This window comes from Heloderma suspectum, chromosome 1 (genome assembly GCF_057233095.1).
Source record: "Heloderma suspectum isolate Gila_16-S chromosome 1, 16-S_ref, whole genome shotgun sequence".
In the NCBI taxonomy this organism is placed as follows: Eukaryota; Metazoa; Chordata; class Lepidosauria; order Squamata; family Helodermatidae; genus Heloderma; species Heloderma suspectum.
In genome coordinates this window covers 249,791,498-249,807,234 of record NC_139458.1, presented here as the reverse complement: position 1 = coordinate 249,807,234, position 15,737 = coordinate 249,791,498, and the positions used below count along the sequence as shown (strand labels likewise).

The 15,737-nt window shown below is 43.5% G+C and overlaps 1 long non-coding RNA gene across 1 annotated transcript in view; it reads left to right on the top strand.

The window, feature by feature from the left end:
* LOC146358940 (uncharacterized) overlaps positions 1-15,036 on the top strand; it is a 109,611-nt gene extending 94,575 nt beyond the window's left edge. The window contains exons 2-3 of the long non-coding RNA XR_014787138.1: positions 5,146-5,191; positions 14,200-15,036. This is a non-coding gene — a long non-coding RNA (uncharacterized LOC146358940). The remainder of the gene's footprint in view (positions 1-5,145; positions 5,192-14,199) is intronic.
* Positions 15,037-15,737: the final 701 nt, after the last annotated feature.

Here is a 15,737-nt window from a genome sequence, read left to right as displayed (position 1 = left end):
TGAAATGTCATGATGGATTAAGAACAGCAAATGGTTAATTCTTCTTTCACTGAGAGGAGGGTATCCATCAATCTAGAAGGAGGGGTTCTGTCAGAACTTTCATTGTAGGGGCCTTCAATGCCCTGCTAATTTCAGAGGCATCCTGTAGAGGGCACCGATATTCAGTACCATCTCTTTCCCAAACAGCATTTCATGAAACCTGAAGGAAAGAAAGGGGGATTGCCTTTAAGAAAGGAGCAGCCGTTGCCTTTGTTCTCTGCTCCACTTTGTGCCAACTAAGTATTACATTTTGAAAACTATGTGCTCATTAGGACTTCCAACAGGACCCCATGTTTTAAAATTGGGATGAGGGGAGAGAATAAATGTCTGTGTTTAAAACAGTTCTATCACATGGTGAGTAAGAAGGGGTCACCAACACAAGTTCTGAAATTCTGAAGGGTTCGCTCATTATATAGCCCACTGAGTTTGACAAGGTTATGATGACTCTGCCGCATTTTCAGAAGGATGGATTAGACCATCAGGTTTTTAAAAAGTAAAGCAAAGGCAAGTGGAAAATTGATGGTGCAGCGTGTAGAGCCCCTGAAGTAAAGCGTTTTGTGGAGCTGAATGATGGTGTCACTTCCAATGGCTACAAAAGAGAACCTGTAAGCATTGGCAGAGTTTATATTTAACAATAAGATTATCAACCTAAACTTTCCGTAAAATCTATTCATTTCCATTTGGGAAGAGGATATGATAACCTAGTCAGGCCAGCCTCCCAGTCACCAATCACAACACTGACTCCTGACATTTGCCTAATTATCTTTCCTCATCATCTGTCATCTCTTGAAAGCTTTGCTCCATTCAGATGCCAGGTATTTCCAAAATTAATCATGTCACTGAAAGCGGCATCTTTTCATGTAAATGGGCTTTATTATGTGGACAGAGTGCAGGGGGGGGGGCTTTCCTTTGAGCGGCAGGAGCCCATTTGTAGAGAAAGTATCTGAAATCTGACATGCTGCCTTCTCAGAAAGATGTTTCACTGCGACCTCCCAGCAAGAGCTCAGCATCCGTCACTAGGAGTTCGTGTGTCTGCAGCTTGCACCCTTTGGCTTGATGCATGCTAAATTGCCCCCATTGTTTCAGGGTGACTGGCTTTCCAGCCCTTGCTAACAAAGCCCTCTTTGCATAAGCCTCTGTGTACAATTATTTATGTTTGCATCATGCCATCATACATACATACATACATACATACATATATATATATGGTGAGACTGCCCTTGTTTTCACCTTACAGTTAGGACTGTAGCTTGTTAGCTACAGAATACTCTTCTCTTTCACTCGCACTGCAATTCCATGTATGCTTTCATGAAAGTGAGTTCTATTGGACTTGGAACCTACTTCCATTCCAAGTAAATTGGCCTGAAGTCTTGTTTTGCAAGCGTGCAGAATCATTTCTTTTTCTCATTTATTTCAATTCTATACTGCCCAATAGTCAACGCTCTCTGGGCTGTTCACAAAAACTACAACCCAAAATACAACATAATATAAAATCTTACACAGAAATTACAAATTATAACAGCTACAAAGAGTCACAATAAAATATTGAGACCCAATAAAGCAGCTGATATTAAAACCCTCATCATATGATGTCACTTGCCTAGGAATAGAGGAATGTCTGAACTTGGTGATGAAAAGATGACAATGCTGGTTCCAGGAGGGCCTCAGTGGGGAGAGCATTCCACAATCGGCGGGTGGGACGACACCACCAAGAAGGCCTTTTTACTTGTTGCCATCCTCTGAACCACCCTTGGAATGAGGGGGTTGATCAGGAATATATTTAGGGAGGGTATATGGGTAGTCCTCTCCACCACCTTTGCTTCCAATCACATACAACCATTCCTCAAGAACACCTAAATATTTGGCCAGTTCACTGGTTCTACACTCTGAGGGTGCAATCCTATCCCAATTGTGTTTATTGAATACAATGGGATTTACTAATTATAGGATTGCACTATGAGTGACAATTAACTGTGCAGCCCTATACCACATACTCAGGAGTAAGTCTCATTGTGCTGAATGGTCCTTCCTTTTGGTTAGACCTGTATAGGATTGTGCTGTAAGTGGATCTACATCCTAGGTGTATAGGCCAAAAGAACAAATTCTTCCAAAGGAAGAAAGAGTGACTGGCTGTGCGTTGACAGCATTGGTATAATTATTATGAGGTGTTAAGGAAAGTAACCCAAAGTGTTCTTAAAATAAACTGGCTTTCAGTCCCCGCCTCCACCCCTTCCCCAATTTAATCTTGAATATAGTCAAGAACAGGCCTTGGAATCTTACTGAGAATCTCCCTGGAAAAGGAAATGCCTCCTTACCTACTACTACAGTGGAGTTCTATAGAGTGATTGAGATCACATTTGAGAGTTCTCTTTTCAGTGTGTTCTTCTAGCTAAAATCATTTCACAGCAGTGGAGGCTGGTGGCTCTGATGTCAGTAGGGCAGTGAATCCGCTCCAGGTTTCAGTCAGAACCAGTCAAAAAACCCAAACTAGGTTCAGCACCTTGGATAGTTCCTTTAAATTTCTGTCTAGTTCTGACAGAAACCCAGAGTGGATTCACCACCCCACCGACATCAGGGCCACCAGCCTCCACTGGTTCACAGAGACTACTGTGGGCATGCAGTGCCATGCAAGTGAACTTCCACTTGTACAAGGGGACTTTCCTTTCCCTTCCCCCCAGCCCCTCAACATCTTCTCCACAGGTTCCATCAACCCTCTGGAGTGGATCTGGGGGTACAGGGGTACAAGGGTAGGGGGAATCAATTCTGCCGGTGGATGCCATTCCACTGGTGGATGGGCACAGTTGGATTCAACCCTACCAGTTCAGTTCTCTTCTGTATGAGCTAGATTTAATAACTCTCCAGAATGCTGGCAGAACTTTCAGAGTGTTATAAGAATGTACTATTCTTGCTCATGTAGGGTGTAACACCCTAATGTGTTACATAATTAGTCAAATTATGTGTCTTGATATGCATTAGCTCCAGTAATTCATTCAGGCAAGTGAGCCCCTTTCTATGTGTACAATAACACATTTCCAAAGTCCTTACAACATCACAAACCCATTTTCTACTCTTTTGAGCTTTGAAACTCCAGTGCTAATGAATTGATACCTTTCCCTTGGTGGTGGTACATTCTAACAATATTAATTCCACATGAAAACATCTATATCCTCCACTTTAACATGAAAGTAATTGTAATACACTCACACCCAAGGTTTCCATATTCTATCCTAGACATGGCTTTGGGAGCCATTAACAGCTGTGTGGAAGGATGAAATTATGCAGGGACTGTTTCCATAGGTACAATGCTGTGATGGGGGAGATGTTCTACATGTGGAATATGACCCTGCCTTGAAGCTGTAAGGGACAACTATGGGTTCATTCGTAAAACTGAATAAAAGTGAGGATTTTTAAAACAGAACCTTTGCAACATGGTGGTCCCAAGACAGGTCATTGTCCCTCTGCAGCTGATATTTGCCAAAATGTAGAAAGACATTGCATCATGGATTCCTGTTTCCTTATCTAATCTGGCCCTTAGAACCCTACCCAAGACAGGTAAGTATGTACAAGACTGCAACCTTAGTCAGCAGTGGAGAGACTAGAGGAAAACAAACAACACAATCCCATGCATGTTTACTCAGAAACCCATTGAGTTCAAGGGGACTTATTCTCACATAAGCGTGTATGGGATTGAAGACTTAATGCTTCTTCTCTCTTTGATTTAAAACAGCTGTGCAAAAACTCTAGTGGAATTATTTTGCTAATTAGCACATGATGTCATCCGGCAGCCATTTTGTGACCCCAAATTTCAAAGCAGAACTCAAACACTATAGCATTGCTTGAGGGTGGGGGGATTCTTATCTATGGGCATCTCACATACGACATGAAATAGAAACCTTTATTGATGTTTATAGCAGCGGCACACCTTGATTTCAGAGGAATGATCTTTAGCCATAGGCTACTAAGGAGATAAAAATCTTGTGCCTTTCTTTCTAATTGCTTAAGGATACAAGAGATTTTTTTAAGGCCCCAAATAACTTGCTATCTTCCTGCACCTGCTTTTTCAGCTAGCCATGTAAACAATGGGGAGAGGTGAGTCACGGTGCTACTGGATTCTGTGTGGTGTACATTTGAACCTTTCTCTTGGAATGTTACATGAGAGAGTTGTGAGTTTAATTCAAACGTGCTCTGTTAGTCTACTATTTCAGTCTCTATTTTATGAAGTCAAACACATTAGTTATTTTCCATTGAAAAATATAGCTATATTACAGCAAAAAGTATCCAGGCATCCTTGTAGCCTGAATAAATGCCAATTAATGTCCCCAACCCTACATCAGAGGCCCCACTATTATGCGAGCGAGGCCTTTTGGCAATGATGGGAAGCAGCATTGCAATCAGAGCAATTTAATTTCCCACCATGCCTTGGAGCATGCTACATTGGAGGCATGGTGGGAAATTAAAATGGCCAGTGTTGACTAGAGCACCAGGGCAAAAAATTAAAGCAGGGCCAGGTCAGGCATCAGTGGTGGGCCGTTCTGGAGCTCTGGGGTCCTGTCAGCTGCCCAAGGATGACACGGGCTGACTGACATCAGGCATGACTGGAAAACACTTTCTTGCTGACCCCCAGAACACAAACAGCCATCTCAAAATTCTCTCTTTAAATCAATATTTATAACTAGCAATTACAGAAAAACTACATAATAACACAGACAGAAAGTGATAGAAACTAAGATCATTGAGTCCAACCTTCCTCAGCCTGGTGCCCTCCAGAGGGGTTGAACTGCAGCTCCCAATATTCACAGCCATGCTGGCTGGGGATAATGTGAATTGGAGTCCAACCCCTCTACAGAGCTCCCAGTTTGGGAGAGCTGATCTAGTCAGTGGTTAGGATGCAAAGATCTACCTAAGAAGCTTCCCCTTATATCTCTTGGAAAACATTCCCCAAAATGGAGGACCCTCTGAAGCAATGACAAAGCAGGTGAACTTTTACATACATTAATGAGCTCCTATATTTGAAACAAAAAAGCAGACATAATTTTTATAGCACCTTAATCCCCATTTGCCAAAATGAGAATATTTGCATTGCTAACTGTTTTTCTTCCAAACCAGGAACTTGCATGCATTGGAAAAAGAGATCAACTCTGGCTGTTTTCTGGTGAGTCAATATACAGTCTGACATGCAATAAGCATTTATCTTCATTAGCCCTAATGTTGAATACCTATATAAGGAACAGATTGACACATTGCTGCATGCTTTTGGTGGCAACCAGTAAAATGGGAAATCTTCCCCTCAGGGCAATTCAAATCTGTTTAGCTTATTAAAAAGTTAATAGGCAACTTGATTATGGAATGTAACTACCTACATGGGAGAAAACTATATAGTGCGCTAAAAGGTTTCAAGACAGCATCATTGTGAGGTTAAAGCTGGGGGATGAAAATACAAGCTAGAAATAAAGCACTCCATTTGAACGGTGAATGTGATTAACCGTTGGAAGAAATTACCTGTGGAAAGTGCTGGATTCTTTGCCATTTTCTTCTTTTTTACAATACCTTCCTTACTGTGGTAGTACTGGACTTCCCAGACAATGAATTCACTAGTTATCTCCTCGTAACCCTACATAACTAATGCTTTCTTTTAGACAAGCTTCTCATTGATCTATCTCTTCTAACTTTCCCACTATGTTTAACAATGCTATATTGCAGCCTTTCCCAAGCTGGTGCCCTCCAGATGTTTTGGACTACAACTTCTTCTCACAGGCATTTGGCAACATATGATAAGTTTATTCGATTCTGGATTGTCTTATGGTTATGGTTGTTTGCTTGAGATTGCCTGTTTGAAGTCATTTTAGATATATGTTCTCTTGTGTATATTGTCTGTTCGTGCATTTTTATGTAAATGGCTTTTAATCTCTGTATACTGTATTTTTATTGTTTTTAATCTTTGTAAACTGCCCAGAGAGCTTTGGCTATTGGGCAGTATAGAGATGTTAATAATAATAATAATAATAATAATAATAATAATAATAATACTCCCAGCATTCCTGGTCATTAGCCATCCTGGGAATTTAAGTCCACAATATCTGGAGGGCACCAGGTTGGAGAATGAGGCTATATCATGACTCCCCCCCTCCCCTCGCATATCGGAATGACTAATTAACATATGCTATACATTTTTTTACCCAGCTGTATGGTCAGCTCTCACATTTTCAGACCTTTTTAGATGCTTGGAATTTCTGTATACTAAATACATGGAAGAGGGGAGAATCATGCCCCCTGCCCCAAACTCCATGCACATAGAACCAATAAATGCATGGAGACTGGGGAGGGGCCAGCTGGTACATCCCCCCCTCCCCCAAGCACTGATATACACAGATTACAAATGTCTGAAAGGGGCTCTTGTTGAATAGAGTTTGAACACAATTCTGAATCTAGGTCATTTCACATCTCTTCTGCAATTGTGTTGGTTAGAACTGTGGTCCATTCCAGATTCTACACTGTACAATAGAGGAAATAGAAATAGCCTCACTCACCTTCCAACTTTTACAGAGCACTGGCTAAGCATTAGCATGCTTTCCTGGGGGAACTACAAAGACAGTGTGCATCCGCTCCACCACTACAAAGGGCATCAATGAGCTGGGTGTGTTTACAAACTGGTCCTATGATTCTGTATTTGCTGCTGGGATGGAAGAAGGTTTGCAATGATCCTATGGAATAGGGATGTCAGAGAATTCCACCACGGACTCCCCCGGAATCTGTGGTGGAATGGCCTCCCCCCCCCTGCCACCCCGCGGAATCCCCAGGGACGGGGCTTACCTGGCGGCGGATGCGGTGGCAGCTCCGGCGGTGGATGCAGCGGCGGCAGCTCCAGCCGGTCTTCCGGCTGCTGCTGGGTTGCTGTCGCCGCAAATGGCAGCCACGCCATTTGCGCCCCTGCTCTTTGCCGTGATAGGCTACGTAAGTATTTACGTAGCCTATCACGGCTTGGCAGCCACGCAAATGGCGGCTGGTGTAGCAGCTGCCATTTGCGGCCGCAGCAGCCCGGCCATGGCCGGAATTCCGGCTGTGGCCAGCCCCAGCCATCGGCTCCACAGAGTCGCCGTGGAGTGGAGCCGGCCAGGGAGGATTCTGGGGGGAGGGACGGAGCATGTCCCCTCCACCGCTGATGCTCTGGAACGGACGGGTGAGTACATTTCGTACATCCCTACTATGGAGTGATTATATTTCAATTGATAACTGTTTAGTTGTTTTAATTTTTTATGTTTTTATTCTATTCTATGTCACTTTGTCTCATTTTTAAGAAGGGTATCTAAGAAATTATCATCATCATCATCTGCATTTTATAGGTGGCAAACTGAGGTCTGGTCCTAGTAACTTCCAGTTCATGTATCAGCAGGAATATAAATGAGGGTCCAATGCTCCATTCTCCTGACCACTCCACTCATACAAAATGTTTCAGTGCTAATAAAGAAATGGAAAAACCTCTCATCCCACAGCCTCCAACAGCAGGCAGAAGAAATTTATAAGAGGAAAAACATAATGGAAGAAATTGTTTATTTGTTTGTTTGCCTTTATAAAGCCCATTTGGGAGGAACATCAGTATATCTACCATACATCAGTTATCTGGCTTACACTAGTTAAGCTGATGCTGCAGCCATCCTTTGTTAGAAATTAATGTGTGCAATAAAGTTTTACATTTTTCATATGTTTTGAAGTATGCGGGCTATAATTCTTTTGACTGCATAATTACTTTTTGTACAAAAGAAAAATGAGATGCTTAGTCCTACGTAAATAATAACCCTCCAAACAAAACACAGAACAATGGTTTCATACTTTTTATCTTCGAGGACTTGCACGTAAATATTTCCTGGGAAACTTCTTTGTGTGTGTGTTGTTGTTTTTTTTAAAATAACTTATATATCCTCAATATAATTTTGCTTAAAGAAAAAAAAGCAACACTACTAGGATCACACTGAGATGGGAGATGTAATTTGGTTTAAAAAGGAAAGAACAGTGTGAGATGATACCTTAACGACTGTATCCTGTACAGACTTGCCCATGAGCTGCAGTCCGCTGAAGTCCTGGAGAGGACCTTCCACATGTCCAACCACCAGCTGAGGTACAATTGGTGGGAACAAGAGAACAAGATTGTGCCCCAAGAGATTTATTTGCCCCTTTTATTTTAGGCTTACCTGAGTCTCCTGGTGTTCCTGTTTTGCTCCTCCATGGTTCAGTTCTTCTTGTATAATTGTGATGATATTATATCCGATTTGTGGTTTTAGTTTTTGTATATGGAACAATCTGACAGAGTGGAAAGGTGGGGTAGGAATTCAGTAAGTAAGGCTGAAATCCTAAACCCACTTACGAGAAAATCCCACTGAGATTTACTTCTGAGCAATCGTGCATTGGTTTGCAATTTGCATTGCATGTAATGCCCCAGAATAAGGCATGCAATAGGCAGAAAGAATGGACACAGTCTTTTACCAATACCATGCTTTACAGAATTCCCGCTTTGCTTTGCTTTGCTTTGCTTTGTTCTCTCTCTCCCTCCTGCCCCCCCCCCCAAATTACATCTAGGAAGAGGATGGCCACCAAAAGAAAAGAAAAAGCCAGATTAATTGAATCTAGGAACATCACTACAGGAAAGATCCAAGTTAAGCACTCGTTAAAACCCATTGATTTCTATGGCAGTGTTAGGTGTTGAGCATGTATTAAATAATCTCCAGCTGAAATAAATTTGCCTTTAAAGTACTTTAACTTTGGCTCCCATATTCCCAAAGAACATAATGGACAAAAGTTCTCTATCTTCCTAGCTTAATGTAGAACATGTTACTGGTTCCTCTGAGAGTCAACCCACTTTGCTGTTCTCATAGGAAAACTTCGTAAGTCCTAGGAAAAGCTAAGGTGGTTCCAATGTTTCTGCACTGTGAACTAGCATTGTCCTTCCTTCAACAGCTACATAGTTGAAGGCACCTGAGCTAACATGGCTGATATAGGGCCAAAACAGATACCACTTTAAAGGTGTGTCTAGCACCTACATCTTTTTAAATGCATTTTTACTCTAGAATAGGTACATGGGCCTTGATCTGTATCAAGACCCTAGCGGGGGGAGGGATTAAGATCTGGATTGTGCCCCCCCTGCACCTACTCTAGAGTAAAAATGAAAAGAAGACATAGGTATAGTAGTATCTGTTTTGCTGCTTAGATTATTCTGACAGCTACTGCTACAGACCCTTGCTATTCTATCACTTCCTTGCAACCATTACTCTAGCTTAGTTCTCAGTGAGGTATTAAATCTGTGTATGGGCTGTACCTAGGGATGTCAGAGAATTTCGCCACGAATCTCAGGGAGGCCGAATGCCAGCGCATTCGGCCCCCCGAAATCGGTGGCGGAACAGTCTGCCCCCCCGCCCCCCCAGGACGGGACTTACCTTGAGTGGATCTTCCTGGCGGCAGCAGCTCCAGCGGTGGTGCGGCGGCGGCGGCAGCAGCGGCGGCCGGTCTTCCGACCGGCTGCCGCCACCACCATTTCCAGTTAAAAAAAACCACAAAACGTGATAGGCTACATAAAGATTTATGTAGCCTATCACAGCTGATTTAAAAGGAAAAAAAACGCACGTACACAAATGGCGGCGCCCATGGGTGCCGCCATTTGCGTTCCTTATTTTGGCACGTCTTAGTCTACGTAATCATTTATGTGGACTAAGACGGCAAAAATAAGGGGAACGCAAATAGCGTAGACGCTACGCTATTTGCGTTCCCTGTTATTTTCTTCGTATTAGTCTACGTAAATGTTTACGTAGACTAAGACGTGCCAAAATAAGGAACGCAAATGGCGGCGCCCATGGGCGCCGCCATTTGCATACGAGCGTGTGTGTTTTTTCTTTTAAATCAGCCGTGATAGGCTACGTAAACATTTACGTAGCCTATCACGGCTGACTGCAGGGACGCAAACGGCGGCGGCTATGGCCACCGCCATTTGTGTCCCTGCTAGCCAGCGGCCGGATGTCCGGCCGCTGTCGGAGCCGGCCGGCGGCTCCGCAGAATCCCTGCGGAGCAGAGCCGGCCGGCCAGAATTTCGGGGGGAGGGACGGAGTGCCTCCCCCCCCCACGAATGTCACCCTTTGAAAAGGTAAGTGACTTTCATACATCCCTAGCTGTACCACATCAGACTGCAAATGAATGGTTCTCCATACACAAACATTGCCTCCACCTCCACACAGAAAATGAGCATACTGTGAAAGAAGTAGGCTAGAACCCTTCTCCCTGATGTCTACTTTACTGTGTTCAGGGAATTCTTTTGTATGGAGGAGCATTCAGTCATTCAGCCCTCACCTGCAGTCTGAAATGGTACAGCCCAACCACAGTGAGAACTAGGCCACTGTGAGGAGTCCTTTAGTGAGACTCGTTCACAGATTGGAAACATCTGGACCCAAACATGTACCTTGTCATGGGAGACCATAGCTCTAGGCTCTCCTTATCCTACAAAAGGTGTCCCCAACCAGTTGTGTCCGACTCTAGGGTGCGGTGCTCATCCCCGTTTCTAAGCCGAAGAGCCAGCGCTGTCCAAAGACGCTTCCGTGGTCATGTGGCCGGCATGACTGAACACCGAGGTGCACGGAACGCTGTTACCTTTCCCGCCGAGGCAGTACCTATTCATCTACTTGCAATTTCTTGCTTTTGAACTGCTAGGTTGGCAGGAGCTGAGACTGAAGACGGGAGCTCACTCTGTCACGCAGCACTCAGGTCTCGAACTGCTGTCCTGCCGACCTTCCAGTCTGCAGTTCAGCGTCTTAACCACTAAGCCACTGTGGTCCTTATCCTACTCACACTTAGTTCTCCCATACATATAGTTACATTAGAGTTACGTTTACTATATTATATTACATTGCAGAGTGTCCTGGGGGCTCCTATTTTATATTTTATCCCCAAACTAAAGTATCCCCCCTTTTGCATTTGAAAGGGAAATGCAGTCTCTCAATATCAAATACATTTCTTTTTTAAAAAATGTAAACAAAATTTACTTCTCTTGCCTGACCCCTTCAAGGACCAGTTTTGTCTTGCAACAAATATTTATGTTTGAGCTGTAAACCCCTGAAACCAAGGGGTTATAGTGGAAATGCTGACAGAGAATTAAGAGACCCTTAACCCATGGTTTAAGATGGCCTAGCTATAATTAAAGGTCTGCCTTTTATTTTCAATAGCAGTCATCATGACTTGACTCTGGTTTTTTTTAATTACAGGAGGGCTTGCGAAGGGAATTATTACTAAGTTGAGGTTTTTGCTCTCTCTAAATTCAATCTTTATTAAATGTATAAACCGCTGAAGAGGCAGGATTGATCTAATAGCTTTTCTTCCCCCTCCCCTGCCTGCCTCTTCTTTTTTCCTTGGCTGCAGTTGATGTTCTAGAGAAAATCTCAAGTAAAATGAATATCTATGATTTGATTCTCCAGGTTCCCTAGTCAGCAATGAAATTGCCCGTACAATACACTTGAAAGGTTAATTAACAAGGTACAAGTTGACATTTTATGTGGAAGTGGTTCCAATGGATCAGATACTTATGGCTTCCAAACAGAGATTTTAAAAAAATAAATAAATATTGAAAAATAAATGGCTCATTAGTTAGGATTCAATGCTGTGGTCAATGAAATGCAGTTTGCTATTAGTTAGTTAGAACTTACAGTCAGTTTCCGTGTGTGTACATATATAAAAATTCAGCAAATGGATTATTCCTCTTTAGAAAATGGGTAGGAGCATCTATTCCATTCTTTTTCTTTCTCTGTTGAATTTGAGACCTGCCATTTCCTTGACCTTCTGTTCTATGAAATCTAGTTTGGAATATGAGTTTAATAGCTATACATTTACAAACAATTTGGTATTGCATTTGCCAGGGCTAGGCAGAACGTAGATCTCCAGATGTTTTGAACTTCAACTCCCAGCATTCCTGACCATTGGCCATGCTGGTAGGGCCTTCTGGGAGTTGAAGCTGAAACATCTGGAAAGCTACTTTCTGCCCATTCCTGGTACAGCATCTCTTGATGCAGAATGTTGACTCATTTTTAGACTTGGTTCATACCTTTGTTAATTCAGTAGCTGATCACAGAGGTGAAAAGTATTCATGGGCTAGAAGCATTTTCGTGGATGTTTTGCCGCTCTTTTGCCAGAAGGGGAACACAAAAGCACCTTCCAAGGTGCAGGCCATCCTCCAGAAGAGAAAACATGCGAGTCAATGAAATGACGATGGTTTCAATGTATGACTCGATCATTGTGTCCACATCTGGAACAAAGAGATGAGAGCCACAACTTTATTAACATTTAACACAGGCTATCTGAGACAAATATGTCTTCCTCAACTTGGCACCCTCCTGATGTTCTGGACTACCGCTCCCATCATCCCCAGCCAGCAGGGCCAATGGCCTTTCTGAAGGATGCCAGGTTTGGGGTGGGGGGAAGCTGCAGTATGCTGTGTAGAAACTTTGGCTAGTTAAACTTCCTCACACCCCACTCTGCCTAGCTAGGTGAGGGTGAACCTGAGCCTGCCTTGAGTCCAGAAACTGTATTCTGACTGCTTCTGCCTTGTCTGGCCACATCTTTCCCAGCACTGAGGGAGGTCCTTCTGGGACACTACTCCCCTGAGCCCCCAATCTCTGTGTGTGTAATCAGGGGTGCCCCAAGGAGTTCCTTTCCCTGCCCCCAGGTCCCAGCCCTCCATGTCATCTAAACAACCGTCTCTTACCCACCAGGTGCCTCTGGGTGCTGACTGGCAACTCTAATTGTAGCTCCTACTCTTCTGCACTGCCGTGTGTTCCGACCAGCCAGTCAAGGCTCTTTGGGGCACTGCATCCTGCTCTGTTGCCAGTCTCCCAGTGTAAACATTGCAGGGGAGGTGGGAAAAGCCACTTCCCTTGGTCAATCTGCTTATCAGTCAAAAAATTCCTACTTGACCCCTAAACACCCACCTTCTCCCTAAGGATGGTAGCCTTAGGGTAGCCATGTGTCCTACTTTGCAGAGGGCAGTATTTGAAGGTGCCCTGTATTGGAGTGCTGTCCATTCCAAGTCCGCTATGAAGATAAAGAATCAGGAGAAGCCAGGAGAGCAACATGGGCCTTGAAGCTGCCCATCTGCAGTTAGCACCTGGACAGCAGACTGAGCTTGCACAGGTCACCTAGTCACCGTCTTGCCCACTATGATGAGATATTTGTATTTCTATTTAAGCTATAATACTTCTTTCTAAATTTATATCTGTACACGGCAGTTAGCATACGCAATTTTTATGCAAATCAACACCCTCTTTTGTCCTCTTTTGGGGAAAGGTGCGTGTGGCCACCCTACTGCTCCTGAATGCCAAGATGATTTCAGGAGGTCTCTTTCCTTGGCCAGTCTGTCTCTCTTCCCCTAGACCTGCTGCCCATTCTTTCCCTCTCGAGGATTAGAGCAGCTCGCCCAGCTCAGCCTCATTCTTCTCTTTGATTCCTCTTTGTGAAATGACCCTCCCTCTCCATTTATCCTATTTGCTCTGCCATCTCATCAACCTGGACAGTCTGGCTGGAACCAAACATTACTGTATATCTTTCCTAGTATATGACTGAGGCCATTTTGAGCTGGCCCCAAAGCCCTGGGCATGAAATACAGAACATTCATCTTAATATTTATCTGTACAGAATGCAAACGGTGTGCCTGTAAGGTGCACTTTCGCATTTTAAATGATTGCTTGTCTGTATTTTACACAAATGATTAGACTCACTACATGGGACCGGTGGGATGGGCACTCAGCAGGTTGAAATGTATTTATATGACTCAGTGTATGCAACTGTCAGAAGCATAACTTAGAAATGCTTTAAAACCACAATCCCAGATATCCACTGCTCTTTTACGTTGTATCAGACCATTTGCCCCAAACTCTCCCATCTCTTAATGAGATAGAAGGAAAATGAATTGGAACAATCCCATGTACGTAATTAATACTGTGTGGGTGAGGAAGGAAGGAGAATTATAAATGGTGTTCAGTTCATTTATTAATCTTCCCTAGCATTGCCAGCCATTATATCTCAGTCATATGGGCCAGTTGTGGAATTAAGCACTAAAATCAGGTCTGTGTGTCCTAACCTAATTTTAGGATTCAGTGAGGCCTCGTTCTTACCACATGTTTTCCTTCCATTTGGTAGGTTCTGTGTGGCTCAGCTGAATGCCTGAAGATTCCACTGAAAAGCATTGATATCCAAGTTCTGTCCATGGTGATCTCCCATCATGCATGCAAGTCATCACGTGAGGAACATATATGTCTGAACTAGCCTTTAGAGTTTTCCACTGGACTGCCATCCTAACATCTGCTGAGGGGCTTGTCTTCTTCCCCTGCCATGGGGTGACTATGCCTTGTGAGGGTACTAGTGCCACCCAGTAGGCACAGCCATTGCTACACTGAAGCCATGTGCAAGCTAAGAAAGCCAGTATAGTTCTATGCTTGGCTTGCATGAAATTATATTTTTAAAAATGTATTATGCTAATACCCTGCTCTCTTCATTCAAGAAGTTTTGGCTCCCAGGTGATTGCTCATCTAGGTAGTTTACCAGAGCCAGATATGCTTAGCTTCAGTAATAGAACTACATCTCATGACTTCAGGCCATTCTCTGGAAATATTTTAGTAGGCCCATACCACCTGCTTTGGGGTGTGGCTGCTTCCTGAATGTGATAGGCACTAGTCTTCTTGTAAGGCGCATCATCTTTGTTTAGACATGAATCCTACAGCATCCCTCATCCTATCTCCCTTAGTTCCTCCTTCATGCTGCTGAGCTTTTCTTTTCTTTTTAATATTGATTATGGGCACCCAGGGTAGTATCCAATGTTAGCCCTATTTAGAGTAAACCCACTGAAATGAATGGGGCAAATTAATCATGACTAACTTAAGTCCCATTTATTTCAATGGGTCTACTCTAAATACGACTAACATTGGCTACTACCCCCATTCACCATCCCTGCAAATAAACACCCATTCCTTTGACTGATGCTGCTGTTATTTTTGTGGTGTTATTCCTATACTACAAAGGCCAGCTGCTTCTGAGTCACATAGATAAGACATTTCTCTTACCCCTTTTGTTATTTACCCAAGCAAAGTCTTTGGGTAAATCCACACAAGCCCTTTGTTATGCAATCACCCAGCCTCAGATATAGAATTGTATGAGGCATCCAAATGTCGTCATCTTCCATTTGTAGCCCATCCACGTTTTCTCACTGCTTCTCCCATCATTTTTCTTGCTACAAAAAAAATCTGTTAAGAAGGGAAAGACAGAAGGTTGCATCCAAACCTGTCTGTCTTCTAGCAGAATGGAAACTGTTGGCCAAACTGTTGCCCCTTCATCCTGCAATCCCCAGGATGTGCCTCAGATCTGCTCTGGAGCATTGGGGGACACTCCAGAGCAGATTTGGAAGGCGGTGTGTGTGTGTGTGTGTGTGTGTGTGCGCGCACGCGCGCACGCGCTTGCAAGAGAAAGGAGACAAGGGGAAATCCCACCATGTAACTGGAAGTCCATTTGTGTGACATCTCAGAGAGCTTCAATGTACGATACCCAAAGCCCCATTATTTAACTGATTCCCTCTCACTGAAACCAGTTAATCTACACCAGCTTCAAGACTGGTATATATTACTTGCTTAGTTTGGATCCTTCAGATCCACAGCTTCTCCCTGACATCCCCCTCACACACACAC